Below are 22,667 nucleotides of genomic sequence, written 5' to 3'. Positions count from 1 at the left end.
GCTCTGTGCTGACAGCTCAGAGCCTGGAGCCTGCTCCAGATTCTGTGTCTCCTTCTCTCTCCCGACCCTCCCCTGCTTGCTCTGTCTCTGTCTCTGAAAAATGGATATACATTTAAAAAAAAAGAAAGAAAGAAACTGTAGAACACTAATACGATGAGATATTACAAAGCTACGAAAGATTAGTAAGCTAGAATTATACATCCAAACATGAACAAATCTCTCCAAAATAATTATAAGCAATTGCAATAGAATATATAGAGGATGATTGTCACATATAAAGATTAACAACTTGAGAGATGGTATTCTACATTGTTTAGTAATGCTAAATACTTATTAATAAAACATAATAAAATACTAGAAATTGAGAAACTCAACTTCAAGACAGTGGTTGAACTCTTAGAAGGGAGAAGAAACAAACTTGTTGAAACACTAAGGTGTTTTTATCTGTCCTCATAATGCCTTATTTCCTATGGTTGGTGGTAAATCTGTGGTGTGTTATATTTCTCTACATTCATAGTTGTCTGAATTAGTTCAGCTTTTTTTTTTTTTTTTAGAGCAGACTTCTTTGAGATTTCTGGATACCTCTGAAATATCTGTTTGGGGATAAAATGGTAAGTTATACTTACTTTTTTTTTTCTTCTCCACTCTGCAGATGTACTTCTTTCAGATTTGGAATGATGTCACAGCTGATAATTTCCAATTTTGTCATCCAGAGTGGCAGCTTAAATATTTTTGGTATCAACCATAATAATGATTTCTTAAACTTAAATCAAAAGCCATTCTTCAGTTTATGACCAAAAGCACTCACAAATTCAAGCATGTTATGAATAACTTCTCTTTATGTACCATTTTGGGAGTTGGATTTGCTTTGCCTTTCAAAAATGTGAAATCTCTGCTCAAATAGTGATCAAGAGCTTTCAGTTTTACTAGCTAGAAGAAAAGAAAAAGGAAAAGGAAAAGAAAAAGAAATATCTGTGCTTGTGGAAGCCGTATTATATTTATTTGCCAATTTTTGAAAATCATGTAAAAAATAGAAAGTCAAATTGCTGGATCTGATGTTTTCCATGATTTTGGGGGTGATGGCCAAGGCTACATGTGGATTATTAGTAGAGCCTGATACAAATACAGTGCGGAAACTATTAGGTATAGCTTTTTTCCAAATCAAGTCAACAAAATCACTTGTGTTTCCAGGCATAGTCCCACTTATCTGTGCATCGGGCACTGATATTTTTTTCTGATCTAAATTTTGCCTGTCAAATTTCAACTTTCTGATCAACATTACAGTTATAAAAGGATGTAGTCAAATAAGAATTTTTCCCTAATGGAATAAAAATTCTCAGGATGAATGAAAACCAGGAGCTGGCTATATTGGGAAAGTTAGAATTTTTATCATCTCACATGCCAAAAAAGGTGTTATTGTTGCCAACCAACTTGCTTCAAAAGATGAGAAAACGTTATCGTTGAACCCAGAGTAAATGTTATTTCGAAAAGGAATTGTTACATTGTACTTTTTTTGCCTTAAGCCACAACTTAGCAAGAACATGTCCAGGGCACATGGTTTTTACCAAGAAGTCCAATTGTGCATGACTTCTTTTGCTTGGCAGTGCAGAAAAGTAAACATTTAGAGTACTTCAAAACTTGGCTCTTTCGTGACAGCAAATTGAGTTTTGCTAAAGTCCTATCCATTTCAAATGGATCATTCTCAAAAAAAAAAAAAAAAAATTCCACGCAGTCAAAACAATTTTCAGGTCATTTTAAAAGTAAAAGTATATATAGCTTTCTTTTCTTTAATAATCTTTAGTATATTCTAACTTTATTTGACCTCATGGAAACAAAAATGTGTCATCGTCATAATGTTACAATAGTTTAATTCCTTTCAAAGGGAACTATTTTAGGAGTGAGGTTTGGTAATATCAGATATTTCTTTCTACGTTAGCAGAATCTTTCATTAAATTATTTTGCCCTTATTAGAAAGAATTCACTAAAAGATTCTGCTGAGAGAGAAAGAGCTCTCTATATATTATGGATAATAATATTCTCTACTACTATTTTTCATCATCACAGAGACACTTTTTTACAATATTATAAAGAGGTTATTTCTCAGTTTGGAAAATGGTGCATTCTAAAATATGCCTTAAAGATTTGAGGGCTTGTGAGCATGTTTAATTTTTACTTCAGTTTTGAATATTCACTTTGATGTGATATTCATTTTTCCATGCCTCTTGACTTACTCCAGGGAATTTAGCCCTCAAATCACTGTATTATTTTTATGGTTGTTTAAACAGAATATGAAATTAAATGCTTGAAAATGCTTACAGTAGCTGAATTTATCATTGACTTTCAAGTGTTTATAAGAATAATCAGAATAGAAGACTAAAATAAAGGTGGTAAATTCACACTGTATAAACATTTTCTTATATATACATATTCAGACATTTGCCTATGAAAAAGCAAAAATGTACTTATCAAATACTTCCTATTGAATATAATCTGTAATTGATACTATCTTATAATAATTCTTCACAATAGATACTTCACATCTTCTGAAAATTCGTTTCTGTCTTAAATATTTTATAGTCAAAAGTCCCAAGATCTTACTTAGAACATGCCTTTTTTTTAAATGTGCAAAAATGTTTATGGCTATAACTGTTCCAACAATATTTCAAAATTTTGATGCAAGTATACCATGGGGAATAGCAGACAACACTATAAAAAACAATGAACAATCCTGATATTCCATAACAGAAATTTTTATCGAGTGTTCTATACAAGGGAGGGATAGTAGATAAGCAGAAACAGTTAACTTCTGAAAGTTTTCAGTTGTTGAACAACTTAAAAGCAAAAACAGTAATTGTAAATTAACATTAATAATCATGAATTCTCATTCTCGCCTTCAGTGTGGTGACATTTCAAACTTTTAGGACATATTTTTAATTTTTGGTGTTTGGTCACGCATGCCTTTCATAGTCATTGACAAGTATAAATAAGCCTTTGAAGTAATGAAATATCCTGTTATAGGAATAATAGTGATATAGCTTCAGAATAATTTAACTCCCTTGAACCAGAAGGTCAAATATTTTACATTTAATCCTTTAAATTGAGTTTCATGCCATTTATTCAGATTTTGACAAGGTCTTATAGTGCAAGTTTCTATATACTCCATGTGAATATTGAATATTTTTGGAGGTTGCTGAAGACTACAAAATGTTCACTACTATTATGTTCAACAGGGGAAAATAACAAATAACCCAGCATTAGTGAGTTCATTAATCTCCAAAAATATTTATGTGATATTTAAAAACAGATTTCAGTTTGCAAGGCAGATTCTTCATACAAAGTGTATTAAGTCCTACTTCAAATACTTTGATAAAATCTGTGAAATGAACCACAAAAAATGTCTACTGTGCTCTTGCCATATATCAAACTCATTGCTAGACATTGAGTGTACAACAGTGGGCTTAGCATTCGAAATCTCTGTCTTCACAATGCTGAAATATACAGGATGTCCAAAGAATTGGGATGTGATCAGGGGTGGTTAAATAATTAGATAGCTATTTTACAAATTTAATTATAAAGTGTATAAAACAACGCAAATGAATTCAAACTGGTGGGCTGCTTTTGCATAACCATTCTAGGGAAAACTTTGTAAAACCTATATCAAATACTAATTACTTATTTTGAATAATTAAGATAGCGTTTATTATTTGAATAATGCTCAACTCAAAACCGTCAGCCTGCGATTTTAGATTTAAAAAAATCTATGTACCATGAACTATTGAAGTTTTTATTTTGGCATATTTCCACCAGGGGGCACTAGCCCTTTCTAAGTTGTAAATGTGCCAATCTGACAAATATTTATCTACAAATAATAATTTGTTAGTCTAAAAGTTAACCTTTTTAAAAAAAATGTTTATTTTTTAGAAAGAGAGAAAGAGAGAGAGCAGGGGAGAGGCAGAGAGAGAGAGGTGGACAGAGGATCGAAGCGGGCTCTGCCCTGACAGCAGGACCCGGATGTGGAGCTTGAATTCATGAACCTTGAGATCACGAGCTGAAGTCCCACGCTTAACCGGTGAGTCACCCAGGGGCCCCTAAAAGTTAAGCTTTTGAACAAAAATACAGTGTTTTATTCCAGCATATTTACCTCTAAAATTTAGGCAGGCCATTTGATTTAAAAATGCTCTTTATGATATCAGCATTTAGACTGCTTCACTTTATTTAATCAACAACTAAAATTCATACTCTTGTGCCAAAAGGATTTAATTAATTATCCTTTGAATAGCAAGGAAAATATTTTCCTTAATTGAAATTAGTGGATTAAGTAATTGTTAAAGTAAAAACCATAAATCCTAATTCAAATGGATCAAAAGAATTTAGGGATTTTATTGAGATAGAATATATGTGAAAAAAACCCTATATTTTTTGTAGTGTATTCATGAGGCCTTACAGTCTGTTAGTTCCATTAGTATGTCAAAATTCTGGTATATATTATTGTAAGTTATTTGTATGATTACAGGAATTAAATGTTTTCTCACCCTAAGATATATAGTGTTAGTATCTATAGCTCCTAGAATTAAAAGTATTCCCTACATTTAAAAGAGTTGATTTTCAGGTTGCATTTGGTTTTCTATTTTTATACCTATAAGAAAAAATGTGTAAATACATTTCATGAAACAATCCATCTGAAACATTAGTTTATTTATAAGTGTAATTGGAAAGAAAGGTTGCTATTTTTGTAATTTTAATGAAAGATTATCAAGGTACACTACAAAAGTAACAAATAACAGCAGATATCACTGTCTAAAGTGCAGATAATTACATTGCTTGAAAGATCCATCTTAAGATAATAAGTAGGAAAGCAGAAGTCTACAGCTTAGATCAAGAGAAAGCATTGCTCACAGTGTTAATCTCTTAAACACTTAAAAGCCTCTATCACTTAAATGACAAATCAGTTATAGGGTCCTCTGTAAATCACTAGGCTGATAACCCTTTTGATTTCTTAATCTTGGTAACACTGCTGTAACTGTAGGTATAAGATTAACGTGGCCTTACAAGTTTCAAAACTTAATCAATCAAAAAAACAACGGCTTATTGAGCATCTGAAAGACACCCAGATAATTCCACTATGATAGAATTTGAACGTTAAACTCCTCCCAGTCAGACCCTACTCTCTCATTATTGTTTCGTATCAAATATCAACTTTCCTTTTAAACAATGTCAAAAAAACACACATACAAAAACTCTCTTGTTCATTCAAACAAGCAGTTATAATTTATTTTAAAGGGGTATAAACATATGTTTTTTCATATATTTTACATGGACAAGAACAGGGAAGGAGAAAGAAGGTGGAACATGGTTACAAATTACTGTAAGTGTAGGTTAGTGGTTTCAGAGTACATTTTCTATTTACTCATATGTTCCACATTTTTGAAAGCTCATTGTGTGACAAGTACTATGCCGTGCACTGAAGATACGGAAAATAAGACAGTATGTGCCGGTCTCTCAGCAGAGTGTTAGCAAAAGATTCAAGGGGAGAGTCTATGATGACTTCCCTTCTTTGAAAGTGGATATTCCAAACAATAAATGTGTGTTTCAGTGGAATGCTATGCATTGTCTACATCGAGCATAGCCTGCAGGCCACATGATTCTACCCTGTGCGTTGTCTTGAGCAATTTTGTGACTCTAAATTGGAGGTGACTAGTTGACGTGTAGATTACGTCCCATCTGGTGGAGGTCCAAATGACTTCGTACTTCCAAATTCTTCCTTACCCTCATCCCCATGGCAAAACCATTTTCGCCTGTTTGTACATTTATTTCAACATATCTTTATGCTCTCTATAATTTGTTAAAACTTTTGTGAGCTGGTATAATATATATGTTTGCCAGCTCTGGTATCCTCATGAATGAAATAAAAAAATCTTTAACACAGATTCATTTGTCTATCTGTATGACAGTCACAGTTTTGCCTCATTTTTGAAAATTGTCTTTTAACTTGATACATACTTAGATTGGATAGGAGAGTTTGGATCTCAGAAGTTTCCTGGTAGCAGGCACCTGAATTCATGAGAGCAGATGACATCTCCCAGGGAAAGTGGATATAGAAGGAAGAAAAGGATGAATCCTGAATCTTGAGGAAGGCTACAATTTAAGAAGCAAGGTTTCAGAAGGATTCCCTTATATCAAACTTTTTTTTTTCATTTAAATTCTATTAATGCAATTTTTATTTCTCAGTTCAGATTAAGGTTTTTATTGTTATAGGAATTTAGGTTATAGGAATATAGGAATATAGGTTTTACATTGTTATACGAATTTAGAATTCCATATTTTAAAGCTAAATTTGTAAACTAGAGCACATCAAAGATAGTGGTTTTCAATTGCCAACCTTGTAATTATATGTGAGATTTCAAAAGCCTCATGACTTGGGGTGCCTGGGTGGCTCACTCGGTTAAGCATCCAACTTCAGCTCAGGTCATGATATCATGGGTCTTGAGCTCAAGCCCCATATCGGGTTCTGTGCTGATAGCTCGGAGCCTGGAACCTGCTTCAGATTCTGTGTCTCCCTCTCTCTCTGCCTATCTCTCTCTGACCCTCTCCTGCTTATACTCTGTCTCTCTTTCTCTCTCTCTCAAAAATAAATGAACATTAAAAAAATAAAATAAAAGGCTCATGACTTGATTCCATCCCTGGAGATTTTGATTTAACTGATTTAGGGTGGGGCCTGGGATATTTATAAAGGCTTCCTGGTAATGTACTGCCAAGGTTGAGAAACACTGATCTAGAAAGGGAGGGTGAGGATGGTAAGGATAATGAGGAAGTGATAGAGAGGATGCTTTAAGGAGGTAAGGAGAGGTATGGAAGAAGTTAGTCTATAAGAAAGAAAATCCAAGGAAATAGAGCTGTTTAAAAATGTTTAAATGGTTGTCAGATAATGTTCAATTTTGCTCCATACATAGAGAAATAGGACATTAAATAGAGACAGTTAGGCTTCCACTAAGAGAGAAACTTAAAAATTTTAAATGTATTGAAATAGTATATAGACTGCTTTGCAAAATAGCTAAGTCAACACATAGGCATTCGAGGACGTCCAGCATAGTTATTTCTCGGACACAATATCGTAAATGTGTCCAAATCAGTCATCTTTTTCAAAAACAAACATTGACTATCGTAAAGATTGGCACTTGAAAGGAACTGGAGAAGTCCCATTGAATATATTCATTATCTGGGGGATTTAATACCTACCTCATGTTCTACATCCTAATCATGACAAATCTAGTGCTATCAACTTTCTCTTTCTCAAGGTCAAGATAAGGTCATTTTCATAACATGCAAGTATCTCTGTCAGACATGGGTCACTGGTTTGAATAAGGACTTTACAGACATGTGGCAGAGTAGAAGGACACTGAGAAGAACATTCAGAAATTTTCAAAAGCATAGAAGTTATGTTGGGGGCACATAACTTATGGCAAAGAGATATGCATGTAGCTTTTTGGTTCTGTGGGAATCTACAGCAAGATAACAACAAAAAAAGATGAAGAATTTAAAAATAGCTTACAGCACATCAAAAAATATGAACTACCTTGAAGAGATGCCTAGGTGGCTCAGTCGGTTGGGCATCAGACTTTAGCTCTAGTCATGATCTCGAGGTCTGTGAGTTCAGCCCCATGTCAGACTCTATACTGGCAGCTCAGAGCCTGGAGCCTGCTTCGGATTCTGTGTCTCCCTCTCTCTTTCTCTGCCACTCTCCCCCACTCTCACTCTACCTCTCTCACTCTTTCTTTCAAAAATAAATAAACATCAAAACAAACAAGCATGAACTACCTTGGGAAGGCAGGCAGTGGGGACAGGGTTGTGTGGCATGGCTTGAATCAAAAGCTCTAGAGACAACGACAAGGATATCTTCTGCTCTGAATATTTCCTAAGAGTATGAAGTAGAAAGTCTTGTTGGCTTACAAAACAGTTTCTTTAGTCACACCTGCTGCTCAAATCCTAATCACTGTGAGTTTTGCTTCCCGCAAAATAAAAGACTATGATACCTGTATACTTGCTGCACAAAATTTTACTTTCTTGTCTTTATTTATTATAAGCTATCAATCTCTTAAATGTCTGCTTTATTAAAGGAGTACTCCAAAAATGACATTTTAGGGGCGTCTGGGTGGCTCAGTCAGTTAAGCATCCGACTTTGACTCAGGTCACGATCTCGAGGTCCGTGAGTTCGAGCCCCCCGTGGGGCTCTGGGCTGATGGCTCGGAGCCCGGAGCCTGCTTCCGATTCTGTGTCTCCCTCTCTCTCTCTGCCCCTCCCCTGTTCATGCTCTGTCTCTCTCTGTCTCAAAAATAAATAAACGTTAAAAAAATTTTTTTAAATGACATTTTAAAGTAAATTTCAAATATACAATTAATTATTACTAACTATAGTCACCATGCAGTAAATTAGATCTCCGGATTTGTATACTTTGACCAACATCCCCCTGTTTGCTCCTCCTTTCAGCCACTGATAACTATCTTTCTACTCTCTTGTTCTAGGAGTCCAATTTCTTTAGATTCTACTTATGAGTGAGATCACAGAGTATTTGTTTTTCTGTGCCTGGCTTATTTCACTTAGAACGATGTCCTCTTGGTTCATCTACATTGTTGCAAATAGGATTTTCTTCCTTTTTAAAACTGAGTAAGACTCCCTTGTATATTTTCCTGATCCATTTTTCCCAATGGGCATTTGGATTGTTCCCAAACCTTGGCTATTGTGAATAATCCTGCAGTGAACATGAGAGTGCAGGTTTTCTTCAAGTTCCTGATTTCATTTCCTTTGAATATATGCCCTGAAGTGGGATTACTGAATCACATGGTTCTATTTTTAAAAAAGAAAATGGGGGTGCCTGGGTGGCTCAGTTGGTTGAGCGTCTAACTTCGGCTCAGGTCATGATCTCATAGGAGTTTGAGCCCACATTGGGCTCGCTGCTGTCAGCACAGAGCTGACTTCGGATTCCCTGTCCCTGTGTCTCTGCCCCTCCCCCAGTCGTGCTCTCTCTCTCAAATATGTAAACATTTAAAAAAAAGAAAACAGGGGCGCCTGGGTGGCTCAGTCGGTTGAGCGTCCGACTTCAGCTCAGGTCACGATCTCACGGTTAGTGAGTTCGAGCCCCGAGTCAGGCTCTGGGCTGATGGCTCAGAGCCTGGAGCCTGCTTCCAAGTCTGTGTCTCCCTCTCTCTCTGCCCCTCCCCCATTCATGCTCTGTCTCTCTCTGTCTCAAAAATAAACATTAAAAAAAAATTAAAAAAAAAACAAAAAATAAGATAATGAGTAAAAAAAATAATGAGAAAATTCATAGTAAAGGAGGCAGAGAGTAGAGTGGTGGTTGCAGGGATTGGAGAAGGGAAAATGGGGAGTTATTGTTCGATATTTCTGTTTTGCGGGTTAAAAAGAGCTGTGTGATGTGTGATAGTTGTGCTACAACAATGTGAATGTACTTAATGCTATTGCACACTTAGCAATGGTTAAGATGGAAGATTTTACATTGTGTGTATTTTATCACACCTAAAATAAGTAATGATAAAATAATTTTTAATTTAACTTAAAATTAAACTAAGCAATGATAAAATAGAGCAGAATTTTTAGTCCTCCTTCATAATTTGTTTCTGATTTTGTATTTATATAAACATTTTAGAGATTATTTTTTAAATTTTACTTGTCTGAATACCCGAAAATAACCTTTGTACTTTTTTGTAATACTTTTTCTAGTCTATTTTTCTTAATTGAACATTGTGGTTTATTTTCTTTACAAAATCAGGTTTTGTAGTTAAATGCCGGTGCTTACTGAGCTGTGTTCAGTTGAGAGCAACTAACAAGATTTATGCTCAGTCCAGAGTAAAACTTACTAGACCAGCATTCTGATCTTGGTATCTATTTGGCTTTAGTTTAAGAAAATGTAAATTCAACTCTACTTCATTCACTTTAGCAAGAAAGACAGACCTATTACATATTTAAGTTCTCTCTCTTTTCCATTAAAGGATATGGTTAATAAGAAAAATGAAATTGTTGCTGAAATAAAACATTATTAAGCCAGCTTCTCTCTTGAATAGAGTCACTCATAATTTTATTATACTTATTATACTGTCAGTTGGTTCAAGTATTATGTGATGCTGATATTAATCTTTTGATGCTATTTCTATACATAAAATATGTATTAACCTTTAGCCACCAGTAATGTATATAGTAGGGCACCTGGGTAGCTAGGTTGGTTAAGCGTCCAACTCTTGATTGAGGCTCAGATCATGATCTCACGGTTCATGGGTTTGAGCCCAGGGTCAGGCTTTGGGAGCTAACAGCATGGAGCCTGCTTGGGATTCTTTCCCTCTCTGCCTCTCTCTCTCTCTCTCTCTCCCTTAAAATAAACAAATATTAAAAAAAGTATATAAAACAGAAAAATGAATAATCCTTTCTTCCTCTTTCCCTCCTTCCCTGTTTCCTATATAATCTTCCTTCTTCCCTCCACCTTTCGTCTCTTCTTCCCCTCCTTCCCTCCATGCTTTTGGAAATATCTTCATTCTTTCCATCACTTTGCCTTATTCCCTCATTCTCTTCTCTCCTTTAATTTCTATTTTTCTTCTTTTATGTCTTTGGCTTGACTTAGAACAACTCTACAAAAAGAGTCCAGTCACCCTGAATGCAACTTTCCTTAACTGAAATATACCTATCAATAAAAAGAAGAAAACATTTATATTATGGATAGCTCCTTTCTGAACTATCTTCCTTATTTTTATCTTCCTTGATATCTTTATTATATAGAGAATTACATCTACTATCTTAAAACTCTCCTTATTTACAAATTTCCAGTATATAACACATTGCTTGTTCATTCCTCCCTAATTTGAAAGGCTTTCAATCCCATTCTTTTTTCCTAACTGGTATTTTCCTGACACTTCTTCCCCCATTCCTTCCCCAAAGCTTTCTTTTTTGTTTTCATTCTTTTAAATAAACTCACAAATTCAACTTTAATTTATAAGCAAGTAGTTTATAATTTAGCATCTCCTGATAATTTGTGCCTACCCCAAGCATGTATTTTTAATTAGGACAAATTGACCTTTGCATTACTCTTTATCTTTCCCCTTCCATGGAGAAGCAGAATATTACTAATCTTTCTGAGTCTGTTTCCTCATTTATAAAATAGAAAGAGTAGTAGTACCTGCCTCCTAAGATTCTTGAAAATCAAATGAAATACTGCATTTATAACACTTTTAAAAGTACCTGGCACAGAGTGAAATCTTCAGTACATGATACCTGGTATTGTTGGGTTGTAGACATCAGTTATCCTCGTGTGGATTCCTTATTACCTTTGGCCTAGATTATGAAAGTATTTTTCTAAATGTATTTATTTTTTCAGGTCTGATTACTGATTTATTAATCATTGTATTTTAAAAATAATCTTCTAAAATATCATTTTTATCATTTTACTACACTCCTCAAAAAGTGCAAAAAAGTACTGAGTATTCCTGATGTTTTCAAATATTACATAAACATTCTTTCCTGACAATTCTGAACTTAATGTTTGCTTCCCCCTCAAATTTGAATATATGTCTCTCTCCCTCTTCCCCAAGTGCTTGCACTGAAGAAGGGCCATGTGAAACATAGCAAGAAGCTGGCCATTTGCATCCTAAAAAGAGGACTCTCATCAGGAACCAAATTCCCTGGCACCTTGATCTTGGACTTCTCAGCCTCCAAAACTGTGAGAAAATAAATTTCTGTTGTTTAAGCTACCCAGTTTGTGGTATTTTGTATGTCAATCTGAGCAAGCTAAGACATTGACCAGAGTGATATTTCCTGAATTTTAATTTTCCAGCATGAGAAATTCTCAAATACCTGTATTTGATCTTTGAAACTTTTCTGTACTTTTGAATTGCATTTCATAGTAAGTCACTTCCATTGAGATTAATTATTAAAATAGGAACCAGTTGTTGGGAGGAGAAAAATGGAGATAAAATATGACACAGAGTAGAATAGACACTGTGTTCTTTTGCAAGGGAGCCATGAGAGTAATCAAAAAAAAAAGCTTGGGCTGTCTCTGGAACTACATTTTTGTCGTTGTTGTTGTTTAGCTCTCACTACTGTTTTATTATTATTTTTATCGAAATATAATTAACATACAATGTTATATTAGTTTCAGGTGTACCACATATTGATTTGACAATTCTGTACATCACTCCATGTTTGCCACGATAAGTGCACTCACCATCTGTCACCATACAATGTTATTATAATATTGTTGACTCTATTCCCTGTGCTGTACTTTTCATCTCCATGAATTATTTATCTTATAACTGGAAGTTTGTATCTCTTAATCTCTTTTTTCTATTTCTTTTCTATTTCCCACCACCCACCTCCCCTCTGGCAAGCATTACTTTGTTCTCTGACTACATTTTTTAATATTTTAGGAGAGAGACAACAGACCCACCTAAGAATAGCTAATTGGAATGTACTCCAGTAAATTTGCTCATTAATTGACTTAGAACTTGCTAAAACTATGTAATACAGGGTACTAAAAAAAAGGTAGTGATGGAAACTAATAGACCATAACAAAACTTGCATTTATATTGAGAAAAGCAAATTGAATATCATACATTTTAAACTTCAGTGCAGACTTAGTTTGTAAGAAACATCATTTTTTAAAAGAAGAAACACCCTTCAGTTAAACTATGAAACATGCTGTCTTTTCATTTAAAAATTTTATACTTATTGAAAGAGATCTTTTCATCTTAATTTAACATAAATTTTACTATCTGCTTTTGTTCATCCATAAAAAATGAGCAAATAGTTTAAAGTATGACTAAATTTCTGACATCCAGAGTCTAAAGCATTTTTCAAGTCATCAGCAATGTTTATGATTTTTCTCACCATTTGATCTGATTTGTCATCAGATGCATTGGTGACACAGCAGTTCCTTTAAAATTCCATAAGCCGGGGCGCCTGGGTGGCGCAGTCGGTTAAGCGTCTGACTTCAGCCAGGTCACGATCTCGCGGTCTGTGGGTTCGAGCCCCGCGTCAGGCTCTGGGCTGATGGCTTGGAGCCTGGAGCCTGTTTCCGATTCTGTGTCTCCCTCTCTCTCTGCCCCTCCCCCGTTCATGCTCTGTCTCTCTCTGTCCCAAAAATAAATAAAAAAAAAAAATATTAAAATTCCATAAGCCAATTAAATTATTAGTAGCGTGTTTCTAAGCAAAATTTGTAATTATGTACAGCTAGCCTGCTTTTGACTCCTCTTACATCATATTAATAAACACCCCTGATCACCACATTTCTTATCCCTTCCTCACCACAGTTTGACTCCTAAGGGTCAATAGATTACATCACTATCATTCCTTGGATATTTTTTTTTTTAATTTTTTTTAACGTTTATTTATTTTTGAGACAGAGAGAGACAGAGCATGAACGGGGGATGGTCAGAGAGAGAGGGAGACACAGAATCCGAAACAGGCTCCAGGCTCTGAGCAGTCAGCACAGAGCCCGACGTGGGGCTCCAACTCACAGACAGTGAGATCGTGACCTGAGCCGAAGTGGGACACTTAACCGACTGAGCCACCCAGGCGCCCCTCCTTGGATATTTTTATAAATTGAAACCCAACAGACAAGATTTGATTCTGGATTACCTGACACTTGAACATGCATTAATAATGAAAAATTGATGAAATTTTTGCCTTTTTGGCACTGATGGTAAAACATTTTCTTTTTTTTTTTAATTTTTTAAATCTTTATTTTTGAGAGAGAGAGAGAGAGAGCAAGGGAGGGGGGGAACAACAGAGAGAGAGGGAGACACAGATCCTAAGCAGGCTCCAGGCTCTGAGCTGTCAGCACAGAGCCTGATGCGGGCTCGAACTCAGGATTCGCGAGTTCAAGACCTGAGTCGGAGTCAGACTTTAAACCGAGTAAGCCACCCAGTGCCCCGAGAGTAAAGCATTTTCAACTATAGGATGCTGTTGATGAAAAGATATGACCCAACTTCATTTAACAAGTTAAAAGTTCAAAAAAACTGTGTCTGTTTGACTATGAAATTTGGTAGATATCATTGAAAACTTTCTTCCATCTCAAGTCTTTACATCCTTCTCCATCTCTGCTTGTTGTTGCAATTCTAGAAGTGGAAACAATTCCAAGTAGAGAAATCAAAAGGCATCAAATATTTATTTATTTATTTATTTATTTATTTATTTGCTTATTTATTTAAAGTTTATTTTGAGAGAGAGAGCGTTTAAGCAAGGGAAGGACGGAAGGAGAGGGAGAGAGAGAATTGGTAGCAGGCTCCATGTTGTCAGCTCCTAAAGCCCAGTGTGGGGCTAGAACCCATGAACCACGAGATTATAACCTGAACCAAAATCAAGAGTTGGACGCTCAACCAACTGAGCCACCCAGGTACCCCAAAAGGCATTGAATATTTAATTGGAGTACTAGAAAGCAAGAAAGGTAGGAAATAAAAAAGCTTCTGGGTACATATATATCTATAAGAAAGCAAATAGACAGGTCCCTGAAACTGTTAGGAAGAACCTGAGTGGTGCAAGGAAACTCAGGTTAGAGGGGAAACTGTTGGAGGAAAGTTGGGATGGAATCAGGATACAAAAGGGAAATAGCATTCATTCACCAGGCTATTACATGCTGGGCATTACACAGATGTTTTACACATTTCGCTTATTTAATCCTCACAAAATTCCTATGAGATAGGTGTCATTTCCACATTATTATTATGAAACTGAGTCACATTAATTGAGTCACATTATGTAAAAGTAACACGATAACATACCAGAAGTGTCAATACCAGTATTTATGCATAAACTTGCATATTACTCTACTTTGGCCTAGAACATTGTTTCACATCTTATTTTTAGAAGAATACTATCAATTATTTCCAAACACATTTCCATCCCTAACTTCTCTTATTGCATTGATTCTCAAAGAATGAGGCAGGAAAGACAAGAATGGGGCTCAAGCTGGAAATTCTCCTGGACAGAGAGAATACCAAGCATGTCAACCCCTTCCTTTGAGAATGTTTAACAAATACACAATGCATTTTCAACAAAGATAATTATATCCATACTAAAGAAAGAAAATATATATATATATAAGATTGTCAAATGCTGTTTTAGGACATCAGTTGCATTTAAGATATCAGTCTAAGGCATGCAATCTATTGCATCATTCAATTAAAAATAAACACTTGTCAAAAGTAGATGAGAAAGGACAGTTTATGGAAGAGATAAATGAAGAAGGGAGTGCATCAGTTTGTACTGTAAACATGACTGACTGACTCACCCTTTACTGACTTGGTTGGGATCAGATAGGAATGGAAAAGGCAAGCTGAAAATAATGACCTAGATGATTATCATCATTTTCACTATCATTATAGCTACATGAATGCTTATTATGGGTCAGGAACTATGCTATTTACTTTATAAACATTAACTTGTTCAATCCTCACAAGAAACTTATTACTAACAGTGAATAACCAAGTATAATGGAAGGATTTATCCAATTAAAAAAAAACTCATTTTAAGGCAAAATTCACAGCTTTTAGACATAATAAGTGAAATCTGTTATTATTCCCAAAACACAAGATACTGATTACATTAAAATTTTTAGGGAAACTCTCTCTGAGTTAAAAGTCTTTTGATAATGGTTTCATTAATTTGAAATATTTGATTATTAGGTGAAATGTGGGAAGAAAGACACCATGAATTTTAACCCATTTCACTGCAGTTCCATGGGCTGCTCTCCAGTGGCTTGGAGAGAGTGAGAATGCTGGAGGAAGATGTTCTTTAAATGAAGAGGGTTCCATGATCTCCTTGTAGGATTTAATGGAACCCCAAGAAGTTCATGGAAGACTGTGCTAATAACAAAAACCTCTTTCTTCATTTTTCTTGGTCAATTTTTACATATTTTCACACATTTTCGACTAAAAAAGGGAAATATTTTAATACAAGGAAAAATATAAAACATATTCCACTTAAACCTTTGGAAATCAGATTAGACATTCCTCTGTGCTCTGATCTGTTGTAAGTAACGTATTAGGCACTGGGTCAAATTTAAATATTCAAATCATTCCACTTCTGCCTTCAGGAAACTGGTAATCCAGCATTCAGCCCTGGGGCAGCAAGGGATAATAACTGGAGTCCAGGAAGGGCTGTGTGAATTCTACTATCTGTTTACATTATTAGAATCTTATCTTAGTTCCACTGGCTGCACTTTATTTGGCGTAAAATGACTCAGCCCAATTCTGATTTTAATGGTGTGTGTCTAGCACCAGCCATCAATTGTTCTTATTAATCCACAGCTTGGAAGTGAACATTGACATATATGTTGGAAAAATAAACAAGACTTAATGAATGTTTAAATTGAACCATGACCTTGAAGGGCTTGCACAATATTGATAATTTGTCTTTTCAAAGTTGAACATTATCTGAATATAAACCCAAGGATCTGTATATGGAAGAGAACTTCCTATTCGTAAAATACATCATTTGATAGTAACAACGTTTAATAGACACCTACACTAAGTTAATGACAATCATTTGTTTCCTTAGAGATGAGAAGGCTTCCTGGCAGGAATCATTGTTACTATGAAATTAGGTTTCCCTAAATTGTTGTTACTCACTTTTTAATTAGTAGTTGACTCATATTTATTTCATGATAATCTATTATTTCATGAGTTACATGCTCTATCTGATTCTTGGAGACTGCTCTATTAACAGCTTTGAATGCAGTTTCTATCCTTAGTGCCCCAACTTGCCTTCTTACTGAATGCAATAAAGATTTAAAAGTATTCTAAAAGCAAAATTCATGTATCATATTTTTCATGCTATAAGATTCTTCGAACAAAAATCAATTAAGCTCAATAAGCTATTATTGAAAATTGGCCTTGAACTCGGGACTATATCCAGTAGGAGGGTCTAAGTGTAGGAAAGGGTCAAAAGAAATTATTACCAGTTGTAATTTACTCTTTCACTGGAGAGATACAGCATTTCTGTCATATATGTTCACACAGATATGAATTTATATATGATGAGTAGACATACAAAGCACATATGTATACATGTGTGTGCATATATATATATTCGTACTCTAAGTAATGTATTAGGCACTGTACATATATGTGTCTGTATGTTCAACAGTTCAAGGTACTGAAAAAGTTTTTATTCTAAAGTAAAAACTAGGAGTTTTTTTTTTTAATTTTTAATGTACTATATTTTAAAAGGAAGTATCATGCCAAGGTTATAACAACATAACTGTTAACTGCTCATAGAGTCTTCAAAGTTTTATATTTTTAATTTCTTTACTGAAAACATGAATGAAATGCTTTAATTAGAAATTTCATAGAAACGGTTTTTTAACCCAAAATATACAGAAAAGATATTCATATGATCATAGTACTTTCTCTCTTGCTAAATTTTCTCCAAAATAGTTTCGTTGTGTAACTCTAACATTTTCCATGTTGAGTGCTAACATTTCTTATACAAAACTTCTATCAGACTCAGAACACATGAATCATTCATAGCATAGCTAGCTTTCATCCCTTCCTCCCCAAATCAAGATACTGGTGTAGAAATGTAAATTGAAACATGTCCAGGTCAGAAACAGTAAGCTTAAACTAATGATATACTCCTAATGATTTCATTAATCATAGTATTTCCACATTGGAAGAGGCTTTAATCTAGTCCAAGCTCCTGTCCAAAGCCAGAGTCTTTTCCAGAATATGTCATACATATTGCCATGTAGCTTCTGCTTGAACTAACTGCCTCACAAGACAAGCCTTTCTAATAATGGATATCTCAAATTGTTAGGAATTCTTTAAGATCTCTCCTAAAATTTCTGCTTGCTTGTCCTAATCCCACTTTTTTATACATATGCTTTAAATATTTAAAGTCAATAATTATGTTCTCTTCTATGTCTCTTGCACATACTAAATAAATCCTGTATCATAAACTATCCATCATGTGACTTGCTTTACTTATCTCTTCAGGTGTCTTACTTAGTTGCCTTCCCTGGAGCATATTTCAATGGGTTGATGTCTCTTTAATATGGAACATAACTGAATGCCTTGGTTTAGGCAGAGTATGGCTTCAGATTTCAAAGAAATGATTATTTCCCCTTTTTGGTGCTTGTACTTGTGCAATATAAACTTGCATTGGGTTTTTCATGAATATTTCATATTGCTGATTCTGAGCATGCTTTTTGTCAAATAAAATTCTTTCACATAAATTTATGGTAAGCCCAGATTCTCCCATTTTGTAGTTGAGATGAGAAGCGAACAAAGAAGAGAGAACAAAGAACAAGGTGATAGAGTTTAAGAAAGAAGAGTGGCTCACAGCGTGTAATGCAGCAGGAGACTGAGGAAGATGAGGCCTGCAGAGGAGGTTTGATCCAGGGAGGTCAGTGCACTCAAGCTTGAGATGGTAACTTCAGTACAAATGAAGTGATATAATACAAATATTAAGAGATTAAGGAATGAATAGAGTAAGTATGAGAAATTCCTTCAAGAATTTGGCATTAGAAAGCAAGGATGGATGCAGTTCTGAGAAAAAAAAATTGCTCTTGTGGTTTGTTTTTGTTTTGTTTTGCTTTTTCTTAGGACAGAGAAGACAGGAAACAAGTTTATAGCAATGGAGAAGGAGCTAGGGACTATTCTGCCTTCTTTTATAGTTATAGTTATTTGTGTGCTGACATTCTCTGTGCAGTGTTATAAGCATCTTGAGAGTGGGACTGATTCCCATTCGGCTTCTTAGCACTGTGTCATTCACATAATAGGTGCAACACAGATATTTGTTGAAGTGAATTGTGTCATTTCTCCCAATGGGCATGTTTCTTCAAAGATAGCTGTGAGTAATTCTGCAATCACAGCAGCAACTTTATTTCATTTTCTGGTTTGTTTCTACCTTGGTCCATAAAAAATAAAATAGGAAGTAGAAAGGAGAAAAAAACAATTAAACAAAGAAAAATTATGGAAACATATCAGCAAATTTTTGTATTTTGGTTTTCTTCAGCATCTGAATAATATATAAAGTTGAGAGAAAGGAAAGATCATCAAGGGAATGAAAGTAAATAGACAAGAGAAGAGAAATGGGGACTGAGCCTTGAGACACTCCAATATTAAGAAGTGAAAGAAAGAACAGTTAAAGTACTTTGGAAATGAACAGCCAGCGAGGGAGGAAAACAAAGAGAATTTGATACCCTGAAAGTCAAAAGAAGGTATTCAAAGAGGAGGAAATGATCTCAGTGTCAAGTAACTGTAACTGGGAACTGACAATTACCTTCAAAAACCTAAAGGTCATTGGTGACTTTAAAATAAAGTTTCAAAATATCCAGGTATCACATACCATTGTGACAAAGACTGTGTGTCCTATTTTTCTAGTCACCTTGAGATTGGGCTACTTGTCTCCTATTTTGCTGTTTGGGGACTATACATTAGTATATTCATCAATATTAGTATTTGCATTATTCATGAATCCATTTCCCAAATAATTGATAAACACCTACTGTATAACAGGCACTGCATTAAGCCTTTGAGATACTGCAATGAATAAGGAATGCCTGAGATTTGCTTTCATGGAGCTTATAGTCTATGACGGAAGTGATTCATTTGTTGCCTATCCACATACCGATGTCCTCATATTCTTTGCATATAGTCACAGTCTTCCTTTTTTTTTTAGCCATTGGACAGCTTTGTGCTACACTCCTTCCAAATCACAAGAATGCTGAATACTTATTATAGCCCATTATGTTAATGCCATTTTTCTGCCAGTGACTAAAGAATGGGCATGTCAGCCACCTATGGCCATGAGACCTGAAGGGAAGTCTGTGGATGGACTTCTGGGAAGGATGCCAGGTTAAAAACATTTTTTTTCAATGCTTATTTATTTTTGAGAGAGACAGAGACAGAGAGAGACAGACTGTGAGCAGGAGAGGGGCAGAGAGAGAGGGAGACTCAGAATTCAAAGCAGACTCCAGGCTCTGAGCTGTCAGCACGGAGCCCAACACAGGGCTTAAACTCACAAACTGTGAGATCATGATCTGAGCTGAAGTCGGATGCTTAACTGACTGAGCTACCCCTGATGCCCAGGTTTTAAAAAGGGATCCGTGAAGGTCAAAGGAGTTTCTTTCTACTTCTGGACTGGTGCCAATGATGGGTTTCAGGACATGCTGTCCCAAAATATAGCATCTTGGCATATTGAATATTTTAAGCTGAAGGAGTTGAGAAAATGGCAGAAGCAAAAAGGTCACTCTGACTCCTCTCCCTCATATGAGAGGTGCCCTTCTTATACCTGGAGAAAAGGGACAACCTATCTCCAAAGATACAAGGATGCCAAGAAGAATCTAAATAGGCCTTGCTAAATTTTCCACAGTTTACTACAATTACCTCAGACTCCTTAACCTATCATGTCTATAGGACTGCCCACTCTTCCTTAAACCTAGTATAAAATACTCAGGTCTATTTCTTCAGATCTTCCTTTCCTTATGAAGGCTTCCATGTCATGCAGAACTTATATTAGATATATTTGTATTTTTTTTTGTTGTTAATCCTAGAACTATAAGACTAAATAAAGCATCATAGGAAGGAAAAATAAAAATGGCTACTAAGTGGAAATATGAAAATTAACCTGAAGGTGTCCTGAATACTTATAATATTTTGTTACTTGGGCTACTAAGCTCTTTATATTGTGGCTACTATTTGGATGTGTCAAATACATTCTGATATCAATCAATAAAAGCATTCTTGGTTGGTTGGAGAAGACCTAGGAAGAGTGATGAGGTAAGTGATGAGGTTTTTGGGGGTGATAGTGGGGTTCGTAGGATCCGGAGCCGACGGCCAAGAGAGAATTCTTAAAGACATCTTTGGTGCAAAAAGGTGATTTATTGAAGCATGGGGACAGGAGTGCCAGCATGAAGAGCTGCCCAGGGATCATGAGGAGAGACTAGTTATATACTAAGGGAGTTGGGGAAGGTAAAGTCCAGGGGAAGTTTCTAGGGAGATTTTCACACGCTAAAGAAGATGCCCAGGATACTGGAGGCCTAGTTATTGTCAAGCTAAGGTTGCATTTCCCTCTACCAAAGCATTAGCATTAAGACAGTAAAAGGAGTTCCTAGAGGAATGTTTTACTCTGCCTTCCTCAAGTATTTGTCAATGGGCTGCAGGCTATAAGGAAATTCAGCTCTATTTGCCATTTCCTTCTGCTTTGTTTCCCACATCACTACAGAGGGGTGATGGAGACTTCCATCCAGCAGGATTAGGATCGCTATCAGTTAACTATTTGTTTTCCCCCTTTCCTTTGTTCTTGGGCAGCCAGGAGTGCTATCATACTTACCCCATCTGGGGGTGGGAGTGGTGGTGTTTGCAGCCTGTCAGCTTGCCTTATGAACCTGCATCAGTAAGGGGAAAGAAAATGAACTGAAAAAATAAAGTTAAATATCATATATTTGGTATATTGGAGGAAAGGTGAATGAAGCAAAACAAGACAAGATAGCAAAACCAGTTTTGAAAGCAAATGACGAGTACGAATCATTTATGATGAGAAGAAAAACTAGTAAAAACAAGATAAAAGGGGCCAGCCAAATGTCCAAGGCTGGATACTCCCCTTGCATACTTTTGGCTTCTGTAATCTTGCTTGCCTCCTGCGTCCACCAACAGCCTGGATAGCACCACTGATAAGTGCCCCCTCCCTTTTTCTTTTGTCTCTCAGCTCTCTACCATCCCAGCCATAACAGGAGGCAGATACCAAGGTTTCAGGCTCAGCCTTTGGAGGTGACTCTGCTGGGGTGGCACCCATGTGCAATAAACAGTCTTTTCTGATTCCCTGAGTGTGTGTGGCTTGTCCTTCCTGAGCGCTGAGTATTTGCTGTAACAATGACAGCAAATTTATGTAACAAACCTGCTGGTCATCTTTCCTCAAAGAAGGAATCATATGTCGAAGATAGCACACAAGCAGACTCCATTTGGATAATGAATTCTAATATTAACCTAGAAATATAAAGATTGGATGAAAGAGATTGTTAAATAACAAAAGTGACCAAGAGCTACCAAATACATTCATTTACAAAGTTTTTTTTTGAAGCATATATTGTTAGGAAAAATCTGTTATAAGATGGCCGACAGGACCGATAAGGAAATTCTGGGATTTCCTTCCCACTCTGCTTACCACAGGTGCCAAATTACTACTAATGAGGGATGTGGAAGTAACAGACTATACATTGTCCCCTCTGTTGATGCTCTGGGCTCAGATCTCTGGAGAATGATCTCCTCTGGGCCCACCGGTGTAAAATGAACCTCCTTCCTTCCAAGATCTCCAAGTGTCACTTAATTCTTCTGCCAGGTGATCCAGATCAGTTTCCGTAACATTATGACTTAGTGTAACTTTAAAAGCTAGTTTAAATGGTAAGTTCATGCAATTGTCTTCAGCCTAGTTAAGTTAGAGCACAGAGGAATATTAATTCAAAATTAACCTCGGAAAATTCGATCTTGGACTTGTAAGGCAGAATAAATACATTGGGGAAAGGCACATGCCATAAGTAAGTACACATCAAGAAGGAAAAAGGAAATGTAAAGAGGAAGAGGGAGAACAGCAAGATAAAGGAATGCTGAAGACAACTACAAATTTAAAAACATTATTTTCTCAGGTCCTTATGATCACCTTCAAAGATAAGGTAG

At 35.7% G+C, this 22,667-nt stretch overlaps 1 long non-coding RNA gene across 1 annotated transcript; it reads left to right on the top strand.

Moving 5' to 3' along the window:
• Positions 1-4,034: 4,034 nt before the first annotated feature.
• On the top strand, positions 4,035-21,749 carry LOC122219061. Its single transcript, XR_006202243.1, has 4 exons — positions 4,035-4,069; positions 11,589-11,716; positions 18,260-18,396; positions 21,703-21,749. It is a non-coding gene; the product is annotated as an uncharacterized LOC122219061 (long non-coding RNA).
• The last annotated feature ends 918 nt before the right edge of the window (positions 21,750-22,667 follow it).

This window comes from Panthera leo, chromosome B2 (assembly GCF_018350215.1).
Source record: "Panthera leo isolate Ple1 chromosome B2, P.leo_Ple1_pat1.1, whole genome shotgun sequence".
Taxonomy (NCBI): domain Eukaryota; kingdom Metazoa; phylum Chordata; class Mammalia; order Carnivora; family Felidae; genus Panthera; species Panthera leo.
The sequence above is the reverse complement of the archived record's forward strand: the minus strand, read 5'-3'. Positions and strand labels throughout refer to the sequence as shown.